This window comes from Aptenodytes patagonicus, chromosome 21, assembly GCF_965638725.1.
Source record: "Aptenodytes patagonicus chromosome 21, bAptPat1.pri.cur, whole genome shotgun sequence".
Lineage (NCBI taxonomy): Eukaryota > Metazoa > Chordata > Aves > Sphenisciformes > Spheniscidae > Aptenodytes > Aptenodytes patagonicus.
In genome coordinates, this window is record NC_134969.1 from 5,176,264 (window position 1) to 5,200,698 (window position 24,435).

Below are 24,435 nucleotides of genomic sequence, written 5' to 3' on the forward strand. Positions count from 1 at the left end.
GGGTTCCGTGAGGCTGCGTGTCCCAGGGCTGGTGGGGTCTGTCCGAAGCGGCCGGCCCATCTGTGTGCTTCTCCCCACTAGAGGCTGCTGATGAACAGAGCATTTTTCTTTCCCTGGCTCTGACGGAGCAGCGGGGTCTTGAATTTGCAGGACTGAGCCTCCCGGCCTGAGCTTTTCCTGCTGATTCACCCTGGAGGCAGCAGTGGGCTTTCCCCCAGCAGCGGCCGGGTTCAGGGGGCACATCTGCTCCCCCGCCAGGCCCACAATTGATCTCTGCACTTCATTAGGTCTTAATTAGGCAAATGCCCCGGGACCATGCGTGAGGCCATTGCCAGGGGACACGGATCCTGCGTGGAGCCGGGTACCTGGGATGCCAGCTCCCATCCCGCCTGCCCAGGGGGTTGCCGACGGGGTTTTTCCAGCTGGGCGCTGAACGAGTTCAGCCTCTCGTATTGTTTTCCCGGAGGGTGTGCGCGCAGCGATAACCGCTTCACCCCTCCGGCGTATCCCAACTGGCAGAAAAGCCAAAGATTAGTTAAGCGATGGAAGGGATACTTCACCACTGGGCACAGCCGCGACGGCAGGGTAAAGCTGCCCTGCGGACACAAAGGAGACTCTTCTTCCAGGGCAGCTGGTTTAGTACCTAATGCCCAGGCGGGATGGTAGTCTGGAAAACAACTCCAGACACTGGGAAGATGATTAATCACCTAACAATTAAGTGTAAAATGAAGGGCCGCATGGTAATAGCTGCAGTGGAAGGTGCCTGGGAAGGAATTTGTGAGGTACAGGCACTGCCGGGAGGGCAGCGCGGTGCCAGCTGGCTCCGGCACTGAGCGGGCAGCGCAGCTTCCCCGACAATGGCAGAGCGGTGCTTTACATAATCTGGGACTTGCAAAACAAGCTTGAAGGTCTGGAAAATCCTCCTGCTATTGTTGGTGCTCAAAGTTTGCTGAATTTCCTGGTTTGATCTGCGGGTCTGGTTTTTGTTTTGGGACCGCAATGGGGAAAAATGCACTTTGCACAGAGCAAAGAAAAGGGCATTTGTGGCGTTTAATCCACGCCTGCTCCTCAGATGAAACTATTTTTGTGGCTCACAAGAGGTTTTGAGCAGCTGCTCGCAGCTTTATAGGGCTGTGGAGGACTCTTCGTCTATCCAATTAGCACGGTTTGTCTCTAGTCCCCTCCTGATGTCCCCCGAGAAAATCCTGAAATATCAGACGTGCAGGCACGGGGCGCCGTGGGCAGTGCGCACACAGGCACCATCCAGGCTCCCGGCCCGAGTGTCTGCTCAGGGGCAGAAAACGCTGGGTCAAAATGGCTCTGTGTCGTCTGAGCGTCGTGTGAGTCGGACCCTGCTGCTCTGGGAAGGCTCTAAAGCCGCCTCTCGCTTGCAGATTTTAGGAGGAGAGGCTGGAAGGGAGCTTGGGTCATCTTATTTTGCTGTGCCTCTTAGCTAGAGTTGTCTGCTGCTTCTTCCTGCACCTTGGTGATTTGAAGGCAAATCACTGGGAAGGCAAATCACAAAAGCTGGGAAAATGTACCCAGGAGGATGCTGAGGCTGTCGGGAACCACCCCAGCCCCACACCGGCCTGCGGACGGCCGCGGGCTCAATGGCGGCGTGTTGCCTGGCCCCTGGGAAGTGTTTTAGAGTGTAGGGCCTGCCCTTGCTCCTCCATTTGCTCATCCCAAAGCCTTTTGCCAACACAACTAAAGCCACTGATACCCTGTGCGCTATTCAATTAAACGAATGAATCCTATTAAAATGTTCTCCGCTCCTGTTTGTAAATAGGTGACTAAGAAACCTGCCTTCTCCTGCCGTTCCTGGGAAAGCCAGGTCTGGTAGCAAGGAAGGAGGTTAAGTTCTGGCTGGTCCACTTAATGTGAGGCAAGTTTTGGCACCCTGTTAAGCAGCAAAAAAGGAGGAGGAACCCTGGCCTGATGTTATTATTATTATCCTCTTATTAGAGGCGGCTTCGAGCTCCTTTCACGTAGGTAATTACATCTGGCCACGGTTGACCTGAGCTGGATTTGAGCAAGGGGGTGTGAGGCTTGACGTGTGCTGGGAGTCTTGGGAGTGACCAAGCCCTGACCATAGCGGCGTTAAAGCAATCTTGTAGGTGTTGCAAACAAGCTAGCGCATCGCAGCGGTGGGGTGGGAGATGCGGGGAAGCTCTGAGCTTGCTTACAGCCTGGAGAACCCGGTGTCGGTGCTGAGCTCTGCTCAGCGTGGGTGGGAGCTGGGGTGGACCGATGTCTTGAAGCATTGTTGTAGCCAGGGCACTAACGCAGCTGATGCATTACAGCATTTATCATGCTGTACGTGACCTCCGTGAGCTGATCCCTGCTCGGTTGCTGTCCCCTGATTCCCGCGATGGTTTAGCTGCTTGCCAGACAGCACCAGCCTTTAAGGGTTTGTATTTCTGTATCCGCTCTCCAAAAACCCTTGGAGATGGGGTAAGCTGTTTGCGGGCACTTCAGAACTTGAGGGGGGCTCTTTCCCTGCACTGAGGGTCTGTATCAAACGGGAACAGCGCTGAGTCACCTCCCTGCATCTGCGCGAACTCAGACGCTGAGCACGCAAGCAATGGAGGGCAGATGCTGGCCCGGCCCTGAGCCACGCTGGGCTGTAACATGACTTTCTCCGTCTGTGTTGATGTTGTGCTGTGTCTGAGGTGGAGGTGAACCTCTCCCGTATGGTCAGGATTGGCCTTGGCCAATCTGCGGCCGTGAGGAGCCTTGCTGCGGGCTGGCGGATGGGGTCAGTGCTGCTCGGGGATGTCCTTGGATGTGGAGTGGAGGCATTTAATAGCAAACGTGGTCATCTGTATTGTCGCATAGCTTGAAACCTGTCCCTTAAAAATACCGACTGGGAGCTGGGATGTGACCGAGCGAGAGAAGTGCACTCTTTTCAGAATTTTTTCCCTGGTTTTGAGTAAAAATGAAGTATGGCTTAAACCTATCGCTGGTGATGCTAACATGCTCGTGGGTTTGGGGTGCAGTTCCTCCCAAGGAGGCAGCCTGGAGAAAGCCCTGCCTTTCTCGGAAAGGCCACTTGGCCCTGTGTGACGGTCGGATCCTTCCTGGTTGTGCTGTGTCGGATCCTGTGCCTCAGCCAAGTGCCAAGACTTCAGCCTTCTAGGAAAGGCAGCGGGGGTTGGTGTGGGTTTCTCTTGCTGCCTGCTGCCAGCCCACGGGTGCCTTGCGAGCGGCAGTCGGAGGTGTTGGGGAAGCATCCGGAGTTGCAGATGGCTCGTGCTGGGGTTGCAGCACTGTTTGATCCATCCGAGCTGCCTTTCGGTGGGAATACACAAGATATCTGAGCACAGAATTGATCCATGCTGCTGGCCAGGCTTTTTCCTGGTGCCGCTGCTTTTCCCCCACTGCTGTAGCAGGAGGCAGATGTGGTTACGGCAGCTGCCTGACTCTGGCAGTTTGCATCTTGCCTCCCCTACAAACTGCCTTCAAACTTCTTGGCTTTCTGGCCCCCTGTTCTGGTCGATACGGGGCTGTTATCGGAGCTCAGCAAACCATGATGATCACATCCAAGCGCTGTACCTCAAACCACCTGGCAGCGCTGGGCTGGATGAAGAAGCTCATTTGCATGGGGCGGTTAATTCTCTGTATGTTTTAATCTCTGCGACCATCTGTGTTCTTGCCTGGGCTGGGGTGACGGGAGCTCTTGGGATTTATTCCAGGAGGTGACTGTGGAGAGGACTGCTTATTCTGTGTCTGCCGAAAACTGCCCTGGATCAAAGCAGGACAGCCTCATTAACTCTGGGAACAGTTGTTCCTGCGTCTTCAGGCAAGGAGGCCTCAACGAGTCAGCTCTATCCTGGAGGCACATCCCGAAAAGCTGCAGGGAGAGGGCAGGGGCAAAAGGCACTTACTGAAAATGGGGACCTCTGTGAATGCTTTCCAGCATACAAACCCAAACATAGAGGGTCTGCAATGGGCTTGGCTGGCACCTTGGAGGGCTGAGGTCCCTCTAGGGAAGGCTGCGTTGGTTTGGGGAGAGGTAGTGTGATAAAGCATCTCCTGGCCACCCTAAAAGCCCTGCCCCAGGTTGTGGCAGCCTCTGGGGTATGAACCTGCCCCACCAGCAGCTACCGCAGTCTCTGCCCTGGTGAACGCCATGGCTGGAGCTCACATTTGAGCTTCAGAAGCTGCTGATGAGACCGAGTTCCTCAGGACAGGGGTGCTCGCATACAGCACCAAAACCAGGGGACCAGTACCTATAGGTGGGCTGCAGTAGCATCTCCAGAGAGACCTGTGCAGGCTGCTGCTGGCCAAGAGAAGCTTTTTTGCAAGCAATGCCTGAAGTCTTCCTTGTTTTGGGTTCTCACATTTGTGAGCCTGAGGCTCTGCAGCTCATCACAAGAGCCCCAACCAGGATCCCGCTGACCGGGCAAAGGCAGCACTTGCTGCGGGCTCTGTCGAGGAACGCCTGTCCCGTGGGGCAGCACGGCCCCGCCGAGGCTGCTGCTGACATCCGAACCCAGAGGGAATGATCCCTGCCCTGTAATTAAGCTTTCTTCTGCTCCTGTTCACCATACTAATGAGTAGTCTCGTGGATGTGCTCCTTGCAGCCGCGGTGCTCTGGATCCTCTGTGTGGCTCAGGAGCTAGAGGTGGCTTTCCAAGAGAGCCACCTGCAAAGGGCAAACCCAGATCTCCATCCCTGTCTCACTGGGGTGAAGCTCGTGGGCTGGGAACCTTTGGCTTTAAAGGCTTTTCCCTGACTGCACCTGACTGGACTGCACCCTGCATGCTGTAAATTTGTCTGCCAGCGTACACCCCACTCTCTTAAGTGAGGAAAACCCTTCCTGCTGTTCATGCTGGCAGGGCCGGGCGAGATGGAGATGTTTTCCCAGCCTTCAGTTGAAGGACTGAGGCTGCCTCTTGAAAGGAGAGCTCTTCTTTCCCTGCTTGCCAGGCTTTTGACATTGGTGGATAATAACACTTAAAAACAACCAGCGCTCCACTTAAATCCTCTCCTGGTTCAGCAGTTCGCAGTTTCAGTCTCGCTGGAGATGACAGCCCTGGGACTGTCAGCATTGCGGTGCCTCCCAAAGGACAGGTGCGGGCTTCTGCCCGTCTCGCCGGTGTGCCAGGGTGGCTGTAGAGGAGTCTGGCACCATGCTAGACTTCCCCTGTGTGCCGTGAGCACTCAACTGTGCGCTCGTCGAGCAGGTCCCCAGACCCTCGGTGCATCTGCGGCGTGGGCCAAGGATCTGGCTGGGTTTTGGGACCCTCCTTGGGCCTCGGCGTGTGCCTGCTGGAGCACGCAGTCGGCCGTGCTGCGGCTGAGAGCACCATTGCTCTCTTGAATCTCTTCATTTAGTTAATGATCCTTTTGTTGAGAGGATTAGGGTTTAGAGGCCTCTGGCAGAGTGTTAATTAAATTAAGTCTATGGGTGTTTTGTTGAGTTTTTGAAGCCCACTAGAGGGCTCAGTTGGAGCCCTTTGGAGTTGGGGCTGGAGGCGCTGGGCTGTGTCCACCCCTGCAGAAGTTTGCACGGGAAGTTATGTAAGGCCGGAGGAGCCGGACGGACGCAGAAGCGCACGGGGCCAGTCTGCAGCCTCCGCACCGGCGCTCGCTGCTTCTCCAGCTGGGGCTCGGCGGTGCCTGACCCGTGCCGTGCCGCCCCGGGCACCGGCCGGGGCTCCGGAGGCCGTACTCGCTGGAGGCTGGCAGGCACGGGACGCCTGCGTCACCGCTCGCTGTATTATCAGCGTTAAGTAATGTCAGGCTAATGTCGTGTTTGGGGTGTTTTTTTTTTCCTTCCCCACTTGGTGTTTACATTTCTAAGAAGTGGCTCAACGTGAACGTCCGGTTCCACCTTCAGTTCTGGGAAGAGTCAGACACTGAAGTTCGCTTATGTGAACTCTGTTGCGACGCTCATGTAAAATACAAGTGTGAGCACTTGGCTTTGTGGCTTGAGGGATTTTTCTGGTGGGTGTGTGGGGTTTTTCATGTTTAGCTGGAACTGCTTATTAACCAGTGTCTCTTCTCCTTTCTCTTCTATACACTGCCCCGTGATGGATTTCGGTGCCTCACCTGCGCGGTTTGCCTGGCTGTCTCATCTCTGGGTAAGTACCTGCTTCGTTAGATCAGTGAGGGGAAATAGCCGAAATTAATCACTTGGACTTAAATAATGAACTGACTTGTTTATTCTGTCTTAAACTCTGGAGCATTGATTGTTATCAAACAGTGGGATTTATCTTGTGTGTGTGTGAAGATTTTGGATATTGAAAAGCACTTCATATAGCAAGTTCTAGGCCAAGTTTATAGTGTGAAAAAGCCCCCAGCAGCAGTTTTTCTTGCCAGCCTGGCCTGCGGAGCGCTGACCCGGTGATAAAAGCATGCTAAGCGCCAGCAAGTGAGCAAATGGAAGTGAAAATATTTTTGGTAGTGGAAAGCAATGCTCCCTGTTTCTCCCCAGATGCCTCCTGACAGCTGTTGATGGTAAATCAGTGCCGTGGTTGTGTAAGGGACTCTCTGAAGGCTGGAGCGCAGCACTGGGCTGGCTTCCCCTTTGCAAACCTGCAGACTCCCGGGGCTTTGCAGGGTACAGAGAGGAGTCTGAGGCCCGTCTGGCAGGAGAGGAGGGGAGATGCGTGTTGAGCTTGGAGGAGTGCGGCAGGCACTGATGTTTCCAGCTTGCGTTCACGGAGATCCTGCTTTGCACAGAGGGAAGATCGTCCTGGTGGGGTGGATTCTCATGGTTTCCCAGCAGAGGTTTGGTGTCTGTCCCTGAGCCTGGCTGTGAGGTGCTGTTTGTGCCTCTCAAAATAAGGTGTGTGTGCTCAGGGTGGAGGAAAGAAAGGGGTCTCTCCTTGGTAAAGCTGGTTCTCTGGATGCAGTGGTGCCTTTGCATTGAGGTTGCTGTCTCTGGAAACTTCAGAAGTTTTTAATTGACCTTTTTTTTTTTTAAAAAAAATTTAAAGTATTCTCCTGCTAAGCTTTCCCCTTTCCTGTCCATTACCCCCACTTCCCCAGTAATATCCTCTTCTCTCCCAGTAACGGAAAGGACTGAGCGTATTTAGAGCAGCTCTGCTCCGTGCCCGAGCGCTCGATGTACTGCCAGTCACTGATGAAAGACTTGAAGGGAAAGCAGAGGAAGGTGCTGGGAACAGATTGCTTTATTCTTAAACTCAGCATTATTATACCATGCCTCACAGGGGAGGGCAGGAGAGATGAATCAAATCCAAGCATAAACCTGTTGTTCTTACACAGAAGTAAGTGAAGCACTATATTTGGAAGCTGAGCAGCTGTCTCCTGTCTGAATGAGCTCTTCTTTGCTACCAAGTCTCTAAAAGAAGGATCATTAATTAACTGGAGAACCTGCCTTGATCAGAGGTGCTGAGCTCCCATCAAACACCCAGCAGTCATTTGAACGCAGAACAAAACTCCTCCGCACAGAAGGTGTAACTACAAGAAGTGCAGGCTGGGAGGTCGTGTTTGGAGCAAAATGCAAGTGCTCACTTGCGTGACTGTCGGAGTGGGTTAGCGAGAGGCATGCCTCTCCCAGCGCAGTGGCTGTAGCTGTGCCAGGGTGTCCTGGATCAGGTGAGCGGCAGCAGGGTCTTCCTCCTTCGTGCTTGAGCAGGACGCAGTCACCCATCTGGTCACAGATGGGTGATGTCACACCTGCTGTGTGACAAGTCTCTGGTCAAGGGTGAATTTCTTCCTTGGGGAAGGCTGGTAACCTGAACAACCCCTGGTTTGCTCTACCCAGAGCAGTCTCACTGCGACTTTTGTCTGCGCAAGCGGTCTGTTGTCTTTCATGTACTGCACAGAGAGTAGAGAATTGCATTTCAATGGTCCTGCTTATTACAGGCTTTGGGGGTTTTGACCCTGATACAAGGTGAAATTTGCTGCTTGCTGAATACTTGGTGTTAATCTTGGTCAGCAAACAAGAAAGCTAAGTGGTACCTTGTTAGCAATGGCAAAGATAAAGGTTGTGTGGTACAGTTTCACTGGATCAGGGACAGCCCTGACCTTCATCCAGCAGAGAAATCGGCAGGCTCAGGTTGCCTTTCTATCTTTAAGCCTGGCTTATCTCTTAGGTAAACATAAAATGCATAGGAGCTGTAGTAAGTGAATCTCCTCTCCTGGCCTGATAAGAGTGTTGGGCATCGGTTCTAAAAGTAACACACCAGCAGCTTCCATGAAGGGATGTGCTGTGAGAAACTGGAGGGCAGAAACCGCGAAGAAAAATGCTGAAGGTGCAAGTGCGGCAAGAGGAGCCTGTGACACTTGAGGTTGTGCTCTTGATCTTCGAGCTAAGATTCACATATGTTGCCATTATTTGAAGCCTGTCAAGAAATCCAAAGTGAGGTCATGCGTGCTGGCTGAAAAAGTGTTCAGAGCTATCTTTGTGGCAAAGGAGGTGGTAAGCGCAGTGTGTCCGTTAACGGGCTGCTGCTGGGCTACGTCTGTCCATACGTTGGCACTGGTGATGCTGGGAGCCACGTGTTGTGATCTTAAAGTTTACCTGTACGTGAAATTGTTTCTTTCTATCCCTTAATTCACGGGTCACCTAGAGAAGGGCATTGCTTCATAAAGCCATTGAACAGCAGTTGCGTTGTGAACTCGGGGTCTCACCTTAATTCTTATTCACATGTAGCTCAGAGAGGAAGAACAAGTAAGGTCTCCTGCTTTTCTACCTTTCAGTGAGATTTTCTGCCTTGAACCTCTCCTGGAAATGTGGTAGCAGGGTATCTCTTTCGCTTGTCCCATACCTTTAGAAGAGACCATCAGAATCTCATGCGGTGTCAAGTTCTAGGGCTGGCTTAGCTCGGTGGTTTCATTTTAACGCTTTGCAAATAGTGAAATAGTTCTCATTGTGGTGTTTAAAATAGCAGTGCTGCCTTCTGAATTACCATCTAATTAAATGGAAGCAAAAACTCAAAAGCAAGTGAGCTTTCTGCATCTCTTGTTGCATAAGAAAAGCTGTTTTAGTTGACCTAAAAACCAACATTGAAAAACAGCTTCAACAGAGATGCTTTCCTCCTAGCTCTGTGGGCAGTTTGTAGCAGTTGCTACTGTTCTTGGAGAGCCATTCATGCGGTGGCAGCTGCAAGCCCTCTTCAAAACAGTTGCTCCTTTGAGACTTGCTTCCCTTTTACTTGATGGTTGGAGGAACCCTGCTGTGGAGACAAATAATTAGAAAGAAAAGATGGCAGCTTAATGATTATTAGCTTCTTTCTGATGCAGTCTGCGGTGAAAGCTGAATGCAGGGGTGAGATCCGGCTAGTGAGCATCTCAAAGCTGTTGCTGCGCCTCTTGCTGGAAAGATTTACCATGTACACCATGTTAACTTGCAGCCTCTGTGGACCTGCAGAACGCGCTGAACTAACAGAGTTATATTATTTATTTCAGTTACAAACCTTTTTCAGAGAGGACGACTCTTAGCAATTAACTGTGACAATGGCAACAGTTCGGATGAAGCATGCTTCCTGCCCTCTCCTCCCAGGCTCTCCATGCATACCCACAGCTTTCCTCTACAGCTTCTGATTTCCCCCCTTCTCCCCTCCTCCAGTACTTCAGTTCTGCCTATAAATCTGAACTGCTTTGGGTTTTCTTTATAAAATGAGCATGGAAAGATATGACCTTAAATAAAGCCTCAAAATGCCTTATTTTGTAAAGCTTCAGAAAAACTGGCAGCAACGTGATGCTATCCTCTGGGATTTTGTCCCATTGATATTAATCTTTTTGAAGCTGGTATCCATGACTGCCAGTTTCAAAGGTTAATATACTGCAATTCAACCAGCCTGAGTTCTTCTCAGCCAAAAGCTGAGAAGTCTTTTTTTTTTTTTTTTTTTTTAATTTGTGATATGGAAATGTGCACCAATTAATCATTGCGCACCTGCAGAAGTGCCTCTCTCAGCAGACTTTGGCTGTGCTGTATTAGGTTGTGGGATCATCTGTAGAAAGGACTCGGGGTGATGAGTCTGATCCAGTTAGTAGCTTAAGACAAACCCTGCAAGGTCCAAGGAGACAGCACATAGGGGAAACAGCACGGACCAAGGTGATGTGGAGCTTCAGCTCTTATTTTGGGAAGAAATAAGGTGGCCCGTGCTCTGTTTAGAAGTTGTATTTGCTCTCCATAGCTAAAGTCTTAATTAAACAAATGTTAGGTCTTGCCAGGTGTCCCTCGCTGATGTGCAGGTCTAGCCTGCAATAACAAACTGTTGTCAGTTGTCTAGTGCTGGGTTCATGGCTTGGGTGAATTTTCTGCCCGGCCTTTGGATTAGAAATGACGTGTTAGTACAGGCTGGGGGGCCCTCTGCCGGGTACGTAACTCTAAATTACTGCTAGGTATGCATTGGTCCTAAATAAACCCTGATCTTGAAACTTTCCTTCCCCAAACCAAAGAGCTCTGAGTATTTTGAGGTGAAGGGATGCTCTTTGCCCAAAGTGGGAAAGTAACAGTATTGAGTCAAATCTGCGCTTGAGCAGCCTTTGGGCTTCACCTAACCGGTGCCTTTCTGGGGAGAAGCTGCAGCTCAAAAAACGCCTACCTGGTGTTATTTAAATAGACCAGAGCCTCTCCTCGCTGCAGTTTGACTTCTCATCCGTGCAAGGAGTAAATCAGCCACTGACACCCTTTGTTTGTGGTGTGGCTCTTCTGCCTCCCTGCCTTCGTACTGGTCCCTAGGTGGCACTAACTTATTTTTGGGTTTATTTCAACAAAGGCTGCATAGCTGAGCTTGTCCCCCGCTGAAGTGACAGCTGCGTCTCTGGCCAAGCTGGCTGTTCGTGTTTGGTTTAGGAGGCTGGTGCAAGGGCTTGAACTTCCTCCTGCTGCCCAAACATAGAGGTTTCCAGCAGCGCCTCCTGGAATTTATTAACGAGGGGCAGGGAGTTGAGCACTCTCCGTGAGCAGCACGCTCCTCTATTTTTAGTTGTGTCTTCACTAAGGACTGCTAGGGAATGAAAAACTGGTAAATGCTTGAAATGAGGGAGAGCTCACGACCTGATGGAGGTCAGCGTGCCATTGGGCCGGCTGTGTCTCTTGCAACGGCTCTTTCCATGGTTCAGTCCATTTCTCGGGCTGTTTCTGGAGCTCAGGCTCATGCCACGCTGATTCTGCCTTTTCCTGAGCCTGCACTACTTGTATTCACAGCATTGCCTGTAATCTATTCTCCAGGCTTTTTTAAGCACTTTCTAGATCCTTTAAGTGCAGCCACTTGTATGTTTAATACTTCCTACCCATACTTAAGGGGAAAAGTACTTCTCTCTCAATGTAGAAACATTCACAGTATGAAAACTCGATCCTGCAATCTGAAGCTGACCTCCTCTAATCTTTAAATGGTGCATCTTGGCAGAAAAGTGATTTACGCACTGTCTCTAAGCCCTGGAACAAAGCCATTTCCAGGAAGCTGTTCTTCCCTGCACTGGCATGCAGCCTGGAGAGAGCTGATGCTCCTCGCCATCTATTTTATTCCTCTTTCCTCTTGGAGCTAGTCTGCTGTGCTGCAAGACACTGACTCAAGTGAACATCAACTTCACGCAAACCGATAAAACCCACGGTGGGAGCTTTTTGCATCAATGAACCAGATTCTGGGTGGGACGGGAATTCCTAGGTGTACAGGCTTAGTTGTCCGGCCGTCCCCTCTGCCTTCCCCATCTCCCCAAAAGGCATCCGCATAAGCCAGGCCAGTACCAAAAAGATGTAGTGGCTCGAAAACTGGATTCTTCTGCCCACAGGAAAGAACATGCAGTTTTAGTTTGGTGACAATGGCCCTTGAAGGGCACAACTCCTGCTGTTAAAACAACCAACAAAGGAAAACTCTCCAGTAGGAAACCACACAGAAAAGGATAGGAGAAGCGGTTTGGATTTAGCAAAACTTGAGGCCAACTGCCATGATGCCAAGTGGGATTACAATAGCAAAATCACTTAGTCTCTTTAACTACGGAGGGTGCTGCTTGGCCCTTTAATAACTTGCTCAACAATGAATCGATTGTTGGTTTTGGGGAGTGCTACAGTGGGCTGGACTAGATTTAATCTTTGGTTAAATACTTGATACAGAGCCAGGTAAGTGTAGATGTTCCAGGTTGCCTTCACTGCGCACACGCATGTTGTAGCAAAGCGGTGCAGCGTGTTCTAGTTCTTCATGAAAATTTCTTGAGTTTGCAATTCAGCCTGTCGGAGGCTTTTTCTGGCAGTGAATTCTGCTGTGCCTGCCGCTTTGTGTGCCAAATCGAGGGGTGAGCATGGGAGAAACGCAGCGTTAGCTGGAGCACCCCTTCCTTCTAGGTAAATCATTAACCTGAAATATCTTTGGTCTAGATCAGCGTTTTACAGTAAAACGAAGCTTGTGAAGCCAAAGGGAGATTTCCTTTACACCTCATCCTGGCCTTCTGCTATCAGCCAAATCAGTGCTGCTGATGGTGACAGTAAATCTCGGAAGAGGAGCCAAGGGCAGAGGGCCAGTAGCTGGCAAAACTGAGCCACCTGCTCTCCTCCCACCTTGTTTGCTCTTGTGAAATGGCTGCTGCTGCTCTGGAGACTGTCACTTGCTAGCAAAATGTGTGAACGTGGCACGTAAACTGAATATGCCTATTGTGTGTGTACAAACGTATGCGTAATATAGACACAACCAGCTTATTTAGAGCAGTAGTGAATAAATGATTCGGTTGACCAGCTTAATTTCTTTGTTTTCCTAGAACTTGGTGTAATCCTGAGTATTTCTCTTCACCTTAAATCCTGTTTGCTTTGGGGGAGGGAGCACCGATACCAGTGTGATGCACGATGTCTTTGTTTAGATTGGGAATTCCTCACGTAGAGAAGCTCCTTGGGGTGAGGAGAGCTCTGTGCAGTTCATTATTTGTGCCAGTAATCCTCTAGGCACAGTGTTCACCGGCACTGGTATAAGTTGGGAGCCCTGTTCTACAGCAAATCCTACCAGCAGTGCATCCTGCGGGGCCCTGCAGGGCACCGGATCACCTTACAAAGGGTTTTGTGGCTTTTTTTTTTTTTTTTTTTATAATGAAGAACTTACTTGAGCTGGATTTAACCTACTGTCTAGATGCTCTTAAGATGCTAGAGCGCGTACTTCTGGGCTGCTTGCTAGCTGCATGCACATTTAACAGGCAGAGCGTAGGGCTTGGCATCGTTCTCCATTGTGACCCAGTTGGTTTGCACTGACCGAGTCCATTGGGATCTGAGCACTCACCAAGTGGCCTTTCAGCTTGCAAGGAACAGCTTCTGCCTTAGAGACCGCAAACGCATGCCTAAAATGAATATAATTCCTCTCCTTATTCCTATATCCAGCAGCTGAATACCAAGAAATCCTGACTTATTGAAATAATTCTCAATCTTTAATTGACTCCTATAAAGCGACTTAAACCAGCTGTAACTGGGAGAGTTCTTTAAATATTTGCAATCCGAGCTTGGCACGGGGCAAACTGTTCTTATAGTGAAGAATTCAAGAAATTTCCATTACTTCCTATGGGATTTCAGAGGTCAGTTTGGGGCTGCGTAGGAAGGAAAAGGATAGAAGCTAAGCCAGCGATTTACAGCAGAAGTGTGGTGTTGATGGTAGTATTTCCATATGCAGAAGGGTGTTGGTTTTGGTTTTTTTTTTTTCTTTTTTCCTTTTTTCTGCTCCCTACAAAAGGATTGCTTTGGCCTAGGTTCAAATCTCCCTGCCCCAGAAGAACACTTTCAAGGCACTCTCATGGCACAGACCATGTGCCTCTTTTCATGTCTGATGACTCTACTGCTCTTAAGCTTCCCTTGCCATTCGAACTCCCGGCCATTTGTTTGGGGTCTGAAGAGGCAGCAGTGTCCTTTGCCCTCGTGCACAGCATGTACGGCAGCTTACGCTAGTGTTCCCCGTGGATAAATGCTTCACCTGGGAAATAATGGCTCAAAATACGGGAGCTGCTGCTCTCTGCACTCACATGCTGATGGGGTTGGGGATCATCTGGTGATCTGAGCATGGTGGATGATGTGTGGCGTGGTGTTAAATCACTGTTTTGATGAGAAGTTTTCGTTGCCCTGGTCTCTCTTCCATGTAATCGGCCGTCAGTCAGTGTGTGTGCGTGTTATGATGAAGCAGCGTGGTTTTGTTTGCTTGTTTTTCTTAATTGCAAGAAGTTGTTGCCAACCCCTCGCATCCAAAAATTGTGGCTTCTTCGCTCGGTGGTTTTCTCCTTAAAGCCCTTTGGACTCGCGTTTCTCTTCTGACGCAGCCTGTTTTCACCACCATCTGTGGGTGAGCGGTAGCAATGGCAGCAGTTATTGTGGTGGGTCAGCACCAAACATCTGAGCCTCCTCCATTCACAGCCCGGGGTATTAAAATGTGTTAATTTAATGCCGCGAGGAGTGAAGTCGGAGCTTCAGGGCATGTTTCACGGGAACTGCCCACCCCTGGTGTAGGAGCAGCGACTTACAGCCACCAGACCTTTCCCAGCCTGTGTCTTTGAATCAGATGTGCTCATCTGAGTCCAAGGAAACCACCAGATAGTCCGGATTTAAGGCGCAAACACCTCTCTTCCCTCCCATTAAGGAGCTTTTTGCAAGCAATCTCAACACCGAGAGAAGGGGGGAGCTGCCCCGTTCTGCGTGTTTTGGCAGAGCTGAGTGTCATAGACATACAGAGGAGAAGGGGTAAATAGCTGTGAGAAGTGAGTTAATTATTCTGGAAAATTGGGTTGGTTTGGCTCCCATTTAGCGCAAGTGTCCTTAGCGTGTGAGTGGTCCTTGCTAGGTCGGTACTAGTGAGGGCTTCAGCGTGAGCATGAAGCCGTCCCAACCAGGGTGTGCATCAGCCCAGGGTATTACCTGCTGATGAAGAGGTAGGACGGTTGCACTTAATGCAAGCAGAATAACGTGCCCGATAGCTTAATTCTCTTTGGGAGGCAAATGGAGATGCCTCGGTGCCATGCGTCTTTTGGCGTTGTGTAAATATTTGAGAGGGATTTGGTCCCCCCCGAGCTGGTCAGGCTGGCGTGCTGGCAGCAACCTCGCTGGAGCCCTGTGGCAGTGCTGACGAGAAGCTGGGCAGTGTTTTGCTCCTGTGTACGTAGCTGGGAGAGCTGGACAGCTCTGGTTGACAAAAATAACTTATTATAATTTGGCTGTAGGTGAGGAAAAGCCACTCTGTGCTGTTACATGCAGTTTCAGAGCGGTGGGCAGGTCGGTCTCCTCTGCGGGGTTGTGCTGGTGCTCCTGTTTTTGCACGTTCACCAGCGTGGCTCTGGGGTTTTCTGGCTGACCAAGCGCTCGCCATCTCAATTGTCCCTTTATCGGCTTGGCACCCCGTCGACTGAGCCAGTACCTGTTCGGTTCCTAATGGCCTTCCGTTTAAAAAAATAAAGAAAACCCTGACACCACCACCCCTCCCGCCCCGGGTCCTCGCTTCTGAGCTGGGCCACAACTTTCTCTGGGAGACAGCGAACTGTACTTAAAATCTAGGTCACGGAGGGAGAAGAGAGCAGCCCGCTGCCGCTCGGCCTTACCGGCAGGCAGGGCCCGTCCTGCCCCTTTCGTACCGGTTCGGGGCGGCGCCAAGTGATCGTGGCCCCTTCCTTCCCCGCCATCGGCTTAGCGCCGGGCCGGCGGGGAGGGCCGCCGGTAATCCTGTCATTTCAGCCTCCCCCTCGCGGGACGCGGGGGTGTTTTTCCGCCGGGCTGAGGGGGGCGGCCGAGGCGGGGCAGGGCCGCGGCCCCTCGGGGCCGGGGCTCGGCGGCCGCGGGCGGCCCTGAGGGAGGGAAACGGGGGGGGGGAGGGGGGGGGTGTGCGTGTGTGAGGCGATGAGGGGGCGCGCGCTCCCGCTCCCCCCACCCTCCCCGCCAGCCGCGGTTTCCCCTCCGCCAATAGCAGTGCGACGCTCCCGCCCCGCCCCCCGCTCTCGGCCAATGGGAACTTACTACAGTGTTGTGGGTGGGGGCGGGGCCGGGGGTGCGCGGCGCGGGGGGCAGAGCCGCGGGGCGGGCGGCGGCACCCGGGCGGAGCGGGCTGGGTTGGGCTCGGCTCGGCGCGGCTCGGAGCGGACCGGGCTCGGAGCGGACCGGGCTCGGAGCGGACCGGAGCGGCACGACCTCACGCCGCACCGGGGGGCTCCGCGCGGCCCGGCGTGAGGGCGGCGGGCGCCGGGCGCCGCGCGCGGGGGCGGCCGCGCGCGCGCTCTCTCGGCGGGCGGGTAAGTGCGCGCGGGAGCGTGTGCGTGCAGCGTGTGCGTGCGTGCATGCATGCACGCACCCCGTGTGCGTGCATGGCGTGTCTGTGGGTGCACCCCGTGTGCGTGCATGGCGTGTCTGTGGGTGCACCCCGTGTGCGTGCGTGCGCGCGCGCGGCGTGTGTGTGCACGCGCCGTCTGTGCGCGCGGCGTTATCTGTGCGCGCATGGTTCTTGCACGGTGTGTCGGGGTGTGCGCGCGTGCAGGGCGCATCGGTGCATGTGGGGTGTGTGCGCGTGCAAACGGCGTATCAGTGCGTGCCCAGGGTCTCTGTGCTGTCTGGGCACGTATGGTATGCATACGCGCGCGTGCGTGTGTTTTTGTGCACGGTGTGCCTGCGTGTGCACGGCGTGTGCGTGCCTGGTTCGTGTGCACGGTGTATCTGTGCATGCACGCGGTGCGTGTGTTCGTGTGTGCGTGGTCTGTGTGCAAGGCGTGCCTGTGTCTGCACGGTGAGTGTGTGTGCGCACGGTCTGTGCGCTCCGTGCGCGTAAAGGATACGTGTGTGTGGGGTGTGAGTGTGCGTGCGCGGTCTGCACACGCACGGTGCCTGCACGGGCACTGTGTGCGTGTGGTGTGTCTGGGGTGCCTGGTGGGTCCCCGCTGTGGTCTCTGCATGCGTGCACAGTGTGCGTGCGCGCAGTGCACGTGCGTGTGCAGCTTGTGTGTGTGCACACAGTGTTATCCGTGTGCGCACGGCGTATCCGTGCGTGCACAGCGCGGTGTGCAAGCTCTCCGTGGGGGTGCATGTGTCATGGAGAACTGCAAGCCGGAAGGCTGAGGCTCAGCCGGAGACAGGTTCTGCAGGAGCTGAGAAACGGGGGGGAATAGCATGATGGGGGGACGCAACATGGGGGAGCTGGCACCCAGTGGCCCCCCCCTTGCTAGGGTGGTGGGTGCCCGGGGCTGCCGGCGGCTGAGCCGGGGTCCCCACCTCTGTGCAGAGTCCATTGTGCAGGAGGAGGAGGAGGAAGGAGACATGGCGGGGAAGAGCTCCGGGCTCCGCAAACCGGTGGGGCCCCGCTCGCCCACCCCTGGGATGAACGTGGGTGCCGTGGTCTGGCACCAGCTGGGCGAAGGCTCTTTCCCGGCTGTGCATCCCGCTTCCCTCTGAATTTTGGCTCAAGAAAACACCTCAGCTTGCTGGGAAACAACGCTCTTCAGCTAAAAGGATTTTCCGCCAAGGCATATTTTTATTTTTTATCTCCAGCGAGGCAACGTTTACAATGAAAACGACTCCAAAGGGCCCGGAATGAGTTAAAATTGCACCTTGACCATGTCTGTGAGTGCCGTGTCTGCAAGCATCCCGAGCGCCGTCGCTTAAGTGTTTCTTGGGGAAAAGGAACTTGCTCCCCCTTTGCATGCTGAAGGGGCTGTGTGCAGTTTTGGGGGGCTGGTTTTGGGCAGGGGCCGGCAGCCCTCCCAGCCGTGGGTGCGTAAATGTCTATTTAAGAACTGCATGTCCAGCTGCAAAGAGAAAATGAGAGACTGCCCAAATTCTGGGGCAGGTGTTGTGCTGGAAATGATAATTCAGTTATAATTCAGTTCTTTGTGTTATAATTCAATTAAGATGCTGGTAAAAATACAGAGAAGCGAAGCAAAATCTTATTTCTGAACGGCAGCACAAAACCAATTTTTGCCTTACTTTGCTATCTATTTTTAGGATTTTAAGGCTTTCCAAATGTGCTAGGTTTTGTTTGCATAAGTTACAGAGATCCGGAGGCATGGTCCCCCTAATTAGTGGATTCTCATTTCACAATTGAGTTACTGAATGTAAAAATAATCCCTGTAAGATTGCGGGGGGGAGGAGAATATGGCCGTATATTGACGGGAGACGCGGCGGGGCTCTGACCTGGCTGCTGTTGCTGTTCATCGCTGTGGCCGTGCTGCGGAGTGCAGTTCCTTTCACAATTAGCTGACTCGCGTGTCGCTGCCCCGGGAGCCGCTCCCTTCGGTGCCCCAGCCCTGGAAAGGTGGTTTTGTGGAGGTACGGTAGTAGTTTTTTTGGGTTTTTTTGGTAATGGCTGGCACAACCATATTCTGAATTCATTGAAGGTTTTCCTGCAATGTTGTGGTGGTTGTTAACGGGGATGTCCCGCTTGCGGTGTGTGTCGGGTGTCGATGCTGCTAACGCACTTGATGTTTATTTTTTTACATCGTGGTGCCAACCTCTGGCATCTTCAGTTACGTTTCCCTGACAATTTTGAGCATTGGGTGTGATTTAAAAGACAGCGGGGTCCTTTCCGTATCTCTGCTGACACGGCCTTAATAAAGAAGGCGAGGATTTTCTAGGATTCCCATGGACAAACACAATCTGCTGCAGAAGGTAAATACCAGGATACACATAGCGCTCCTTACCTTTAAAACTAAATTAGAGCCTTATGAAACAGAGAGAATGATGATTTTTTTTCCTAACATAAATGCGTTTAATTATTTCCTGTATCAGTTTAGATTAGAAGAACAGGAATTATCTGTGTTTTCATCTGATCTCACAACTGCAATTTAAACCAAATTCTTATCAGAAGCAAAGCATTTAACGGGAAGGCAGCAGGCGCTCTCTCGGGCGCTCCGGACGCGGGCGAGGGGAGGAAGGACTCTTCTCAGCCTGTTTCAACACACCTTATGTTCCCAAAGCCTAACAACGCTTTAGACGATGATGCTCCAAATCTACAGCTTCTGTCTCCGGTAGCGCGCTGCCAACTGCCCGCGTGCTCCGCATGAGCGGACGCGATATTTTCACTTGACAGCATTTGATTTTTGGAAAGCGGTAAAACATATCTGTTCTGACGCCCCATTTACCGCTCGTTGAGCAAATATTTGAATTGATGGGAGGTAGGCTGGTAGGTACCTGGCTTCTCTAGTAAGCGACCACGTTTACAAATTCATTCATTAGCGATCGAAGTGTTGCTGTGCCAGGGTAGCTTGCAGGCTTCCAGCCACGGGGTGTTGGGATGCTCCGTGGGCTTTGATATGTTGACGGGTGGATGACGATGTTGGGAATGTGGCATGGAACATGCTGGAATAAAATTGTACGTACAGAAGTGTTGCTGATGGAAGGCAGTGGCTCTGTACTGGGTTTTCACCAGGAGTTATTTAGCGTCTCGAAGGAATCTTGGATTTTTGGTGTCAGTGAGTAAACCTCTGGCTCTTTATCCTCGGGGAAGTTTGTGGAGGTGTTGGTTGTCTGTCCACAGCACCCGGCCAGGAGTTTCTCATCAAACACCTTTCCTTGATGCGTTCTCTAATGAGGGGTGTTTGATGAGAGCCTCTTCATTTGGGGGGACCGTGACAGTACCTGTTCTGCTGCAGAGCGGGTTTTTCTTCAGCCACTTACTGCCACGTTGCATCTGTTTCTCGGAAAAAGCCCGAGAAGTTGGTGCAGCTCAGAGATGCTGTGGTTGGGGAGAGCTCCGAGCTCTTTCCAGGTGTCCTGGCCAGGGGGTCGCCTGGAATAGAGAAACCCGGCTGGAGTGGGAGGCAGAGCGGGTGCTTCCCACCCCGCTGCGGGTGGAGGTGTGCACGGCTCTGCAGGGGGGGAGCTCAGGCTGGGCTGTGTTTGTGTGCTCCACTGGGTTTGTCTGGACTTGCTCTGCTTGCTGAAGCTGCTTTTACCTTCATGGTAATGAGCAGTGATGAATCAGAGGTGTTGCTTTAATAAGGTAGTCTTTGAGGGGCCTGCAGTAGCCCTATGGATGCAAATCGTTTCCCCTTACAAGCCTTATTTTGTGCTTTTAAACTCCGCTGCAGATCTACTTCTTCCTAACTGCAGTTCACCCCCATGCAACTTTTCTGGAGTGTTAAGAAATGGCAAATATTCAGATTGTTCAGACCTGGAGCTGTGTTTCGTTGCTGTCGTGCATCTCTCTGGGGAAGCTCGACGCAAAGCTTTGCATCTCGAATGGAAATTGCACTCTGGGCTTGGTGATCTTTTGCAATGATTGTTCTGCTTTCTTGGTGCTTGGCTTTTGCTGTAATCTTGTGTAGATTAAGCAGGCAGCTATATGTAAAGATTTCACCTTATACTTCTCATCTGCTACGCTGTTTTGATCAGTACTGTGGTTCCTTAAGTTGCAAAGAACTGTAGGATGCGGCATAGCAGGGATTTATCTTTGTCCGTCAGATGGATTAGGTAGGAATGTTCATGGCTTGTACTTAATCCAGATTAATATTATTAGTTTCTTTACGTTCCATCAGTTGTTTACGCTTGTTTTCTGTTTATGTGAATTTTTGCTTGTGTAATGCCACTAACATGTATTAAAAGCAAATACTTTTAATTCATCTGCGTAGGTGGACTAAATTTTTTTTTTTTTTTTTTTTAATGAAGCAGTTCCACAGAGAGGAAAATTGTGTGGGCTTGGGGTGTGTGTTTCAAGCACTCGTACTCTTCCAGGGCATGCTCCTCCAGACCCTGCTGCCATTCTGATACGGGCTTTTAAAACAAATTCCCATGCCAACTTGCTTTAGCCGCTGTGCTCAGAGCAAGCGCCTACAGCAGTGGTTTATAATTTATAATTTATTAAGTCGCACAGCACTTGAACTCTGGTGCTTTTGGAGGGGACTGAGTATTTCGTATCTCCCTGATCTCAATGCAGAGCCTGGAAGACGTAGGAAAAAGAGCAGCTCTGGGGAGTGTTTCTACTTGCAGTGTCTTTCTGGTGGTGGGAGAGCTGCGTGGCTGGCCAGTCGTGTGCCATGGCCATGGCGTTGTGTGCTTCCCTCCCACCCCTGTATTTTTGGAGAGCGGTTTTTTCCATCTGGTGGTGAGGGTGAGTGCCATGGGATGTCAGCTGGGCTTTCCGGCAGGTTCACACCATGAAATAATGTCCTCCGTGGCCACCCGAGGAAGCCTACAGCCCGGACTTGGGGAGGAGCCTTCGCTCTGCTCTAACTGAGGTCCTTCTTACAGGGGTCAGGTCAGCCTGGGTTGTAACCGCAGCAAAATACACCGTGGATGGAGCCCTGCGGATGGAGCCATGGTTTCGAAGCAGCAGGAGAAGATTTGGGCTCGTTAGCTGTTTCTATGAAAAACACAATTGCTTTGAACCCACGAGTCACCGGTTGTAGGCTGATTATTTCCCCCCCTTCCCCGCCCCACGTAATGCGTGTGTGAGAGAGAGATAATTAAAAGCTTTTAGTTAAATAAATAACTAAGCCGCTCACGCGGCTTTATAGTAGAATTGCAGAGTCAAACACTTGGAGGTAGAAGATGGCGTGTGCTTCTGCTTCTCCTCGTCTTTCTGTGCGAGCGCAGACCAGCGTGGTCTCGGTGCGTGATTGCATATAGACTTTTCCCCCGCAGGGCTTGCATATTGCTAAATATAAGAGAAAGCCGCCTGCTAAGTGGGAACAGTCCCGTCCCATTGTGTACAGGCCTCCGGGCTGTATTTATGTCCCGCTATTCAATCTCTGCTCCAAAGACAGGATTAATAATTCCTGCCCGGGTTCATCTGCGATGCCTGTGTGCAAATGCATCAAAAGCATGAGCTGGTCTTTGCAATTCGCTTGTGAGATGGGGCTGGATGCTTCGGGACAGGTAATGGTATAAACCTTGAAGGGCGGTTTGGTTTTATCCCTTAGACGCGGAGCATGGGGAAACATTTTATATTCAAGCCCTGGTTTCTGCCTCTGTGAGCTGCCCGCAGTGCCTCAAGCCAGGCACTCGGGAAATGAGAAACATGCAGCTGGTGACCATTCCTGGGGAGTTTTAAGAGTCATTCGTCATTGGGCAGGGGCTGGTTCATGGAAGGGTAAAAATCTTTCAGGTCCAGCTTCAGCTGCTGTAGCTAGGAAATGCTTCTCCTCTTCCTACCCTGCCTTGCTTGCTGCCTTCCAGTTCATGAAATAAATTATAGGAGGGCCCTAAAACCAAATATCCCTGATTTCTTCTCGTAACGCGAGGGCCAGAGGAGAGCAGGATGCCCCGGGGCTTTACGAGAAGATGCAAATTTTAAGAGGTGCAGAGGCGGCTCAGGGGGGCGTTTTGCAGTCTGACAAAAAACCCCCTTCGAATCCCCAAACAAAAACTGTTAGTGTGTCTTTTAAATACTGGATTCTGCGTGCACGTAGTTTTCTAGTCCTGCTTGTGGCGTCATCTTGACATGCACATCAGTCATTAGAGACGAGCCGGTGGGACCCTGCGGGGATGCAGCCCCTTGGGCGGACCGGGGAGAAAAGCGGTGGTGAGCTGTAATCCTCCCTGGACAAGGGAGCCCTCCTGTTCTTCGTACAAATGAAAACACAGCTGTTCATTTTGTCTGAAAAGTCTTAAAATCCAGCATTAGGCCAAAGTTTTCTGTCTTAGGTGCTTGTTTTACAACTGTTGGCTTGGCAGTGGTTGACGTGCAAGATGGAAATTGTGTGTTTAAATTGTGCAGGGGGTTGTTGGTGTGCAGTCAAAAGAAACGCCACTTAACCGACATCTCCCGTTTCTCCCGCGTGAGTGCATGTAAGTGTACAGAGGCAGTAAAAAGGCCATCTACGATGTAAACATGCCCTGACACGGGCAGAAGGCAGAGGATGTGTTCCCAGGCTTCTTGTAGGAGGAAGGGGTCATATCCCACGCAAGGAAACAGTGTTCTTAGGATCCTCAGTAGCAAAAGTATTAGAATTTGAGCAGTGAGAGACCAGGTGGGGTGAGTACCAGGCGCTGCCCTCGTGTCCCTCCATCCCTCCCGGGGATGTACCCCTCCCAAGGATGTCACTCCATCCATTCGTCCCGGGGAGGAGCGGCGCTGCCCCCGTGTCCCTCCATCCCTCCCAGGGTTGGTGCTGGCGGCCGCTGCCGACATTGCTGCTTTTTTCCCTCCAACTGCGAACTTGAAAGCGAGTATGTGTGGTGAGAAGCTAGTGAAACTCTTGGTGAATAAGCACATCAAACAGCAATACTATAAAACCGAAGGGTGGGCTGCCTGGTACAGCTGCTGGAATAACTTTCATCTAGGTACAAGTCAGAAACGTTTGGGGCTTGGGGAGGAGTCCAGCTGCAGAGGAAATGACTGTTTTCAGCTGTTTGTTGTATGTAGCTCTAGTCAAAAGGGTTTAAGGACCCCCATGCTTTCTTGGAGAGGGGGAACAGCTAGGAAGAGAAACTGATTTGGGAGGGGAAAAATGCAGGCTAGATACACGTTTTCCATTGATTTTCATGTGCAGCCAGGCCTCCTGGGGTGTTTAAACATGGTGGAAAAGAGCTCTGATCCCAGATGCATGGGATTGCTGAGTTAATTACACAGATTGGCTGGCTTCATTCTTCAGGAGTTTCTGAAAAAGAATTTAATAGAGGACGAGCATAGGATGGACCCTGGAGAAGGGGATCTGTGGTGAAGCCAGGAGGAGCAACAGGGGCGATTGCATCAACGTGGGAAGGGTGTGCTGTTGATAGCACGGGGAAATGGCCATGTGCTGAATTCCTCTGACTTCAGCAGCATCTGATACTGTTTCCAGCGTGTTTCGTTAGAGGAAATAGTTTCTTTAGACGACTTGTTGAGGTTTTTTTTGTTGTTGTTGTAACTGCTGCTTCTGTCATTTCCCTCTTGTCTAACTAGATGCTGTCTTCAAGAAACACTTCCTTTGTTTACGGGCGGCAGTATCTGGTTTGTTTGCTCCCACCTGTCTCTGCACTTCCCTTCCCTCCTCCAGGAAATGGCAGAAAAAAGCTGGAGTTGGCTGATGAGGTCAGAGCAGCGTCTTGCCCATCCTGGTGCAGGGATCGCGGCCCTGCCCCTCTCTGCAGCGTGGTTTGGGATGCTTCGCCCCCTCGTTAGAAACGGTAACGAGAACCCAAGGGACTAGCAGTGTCCGAGCGTGTTCGTCTCGAAGAATGACCTTTTTCCCCCTGCTTGCACGCTGGAGCAAGTTTTTTTTCTATTTTATTTTGCTTCTGAAGTGAGATGCTTTGAGTAGCTGGTGTCTCCCATCCCCTCAGTTTTGGGGCACTGATGCAGAAAACATTCCTCTTCTCGGTTGCATTCAGGTACACTCGATCCCCACCTGCAAACACCCAGCTGAACGGCATCTTGGATGCTGGTAGGGAAACCAGCAGTGGCATGGGCAGTGTTACGGGCTTCATGTTCTGCAGCTGCTGCTCTTGGCTTATTTAAAAATGGTGATCGACTCTCTCCATCTGACCTGATGATGACAAATGGCAATATTCCTTCTGTAAAGATGTAGTTTATTAAAAAAAGAGTTCCCACCGCATGATGAATAGAGAGGGAGAGCTGGGGGAAACTGAATCTATTAGTGCTA

The 24,435-nt window shown here is 51.6% G+C and overlaps 1 protein-coding gene across 34 annotated transcripts in view; it reads left to right on the plus strand.

Moving 5' to 3' along the window:
- Positions 1-24,435, plus strand: part of EPB41 (erythrocyte membrane protein band 4.1) — a 97,420-nt gene that overhangs the window by 3,511 nt on the left and 69,474 nt on the right. For 31 of the 34 annotated variants that reach the window (XM_076357577.1, XM_076357555.1, XM_076357564.1 and 28 more), the window contains exon 1: positions 5,938-6,089. The exons of 1 other annotated variant lie outside the window; for it this stretch is intronic. The gene's annotated coding sequence lies outside the window, so the exon portion shown is untranslated. Of the gene's footprint in view, positions 1-5,720; positions 5,739-5,937; positions 6,090-17,461; positions 17,477-24,435 lie in introns of those variants that run through there. 2 more of the 34 variants (XM_076357580.1, XM_076357558.1) reach the window with 2 other exon arrangements.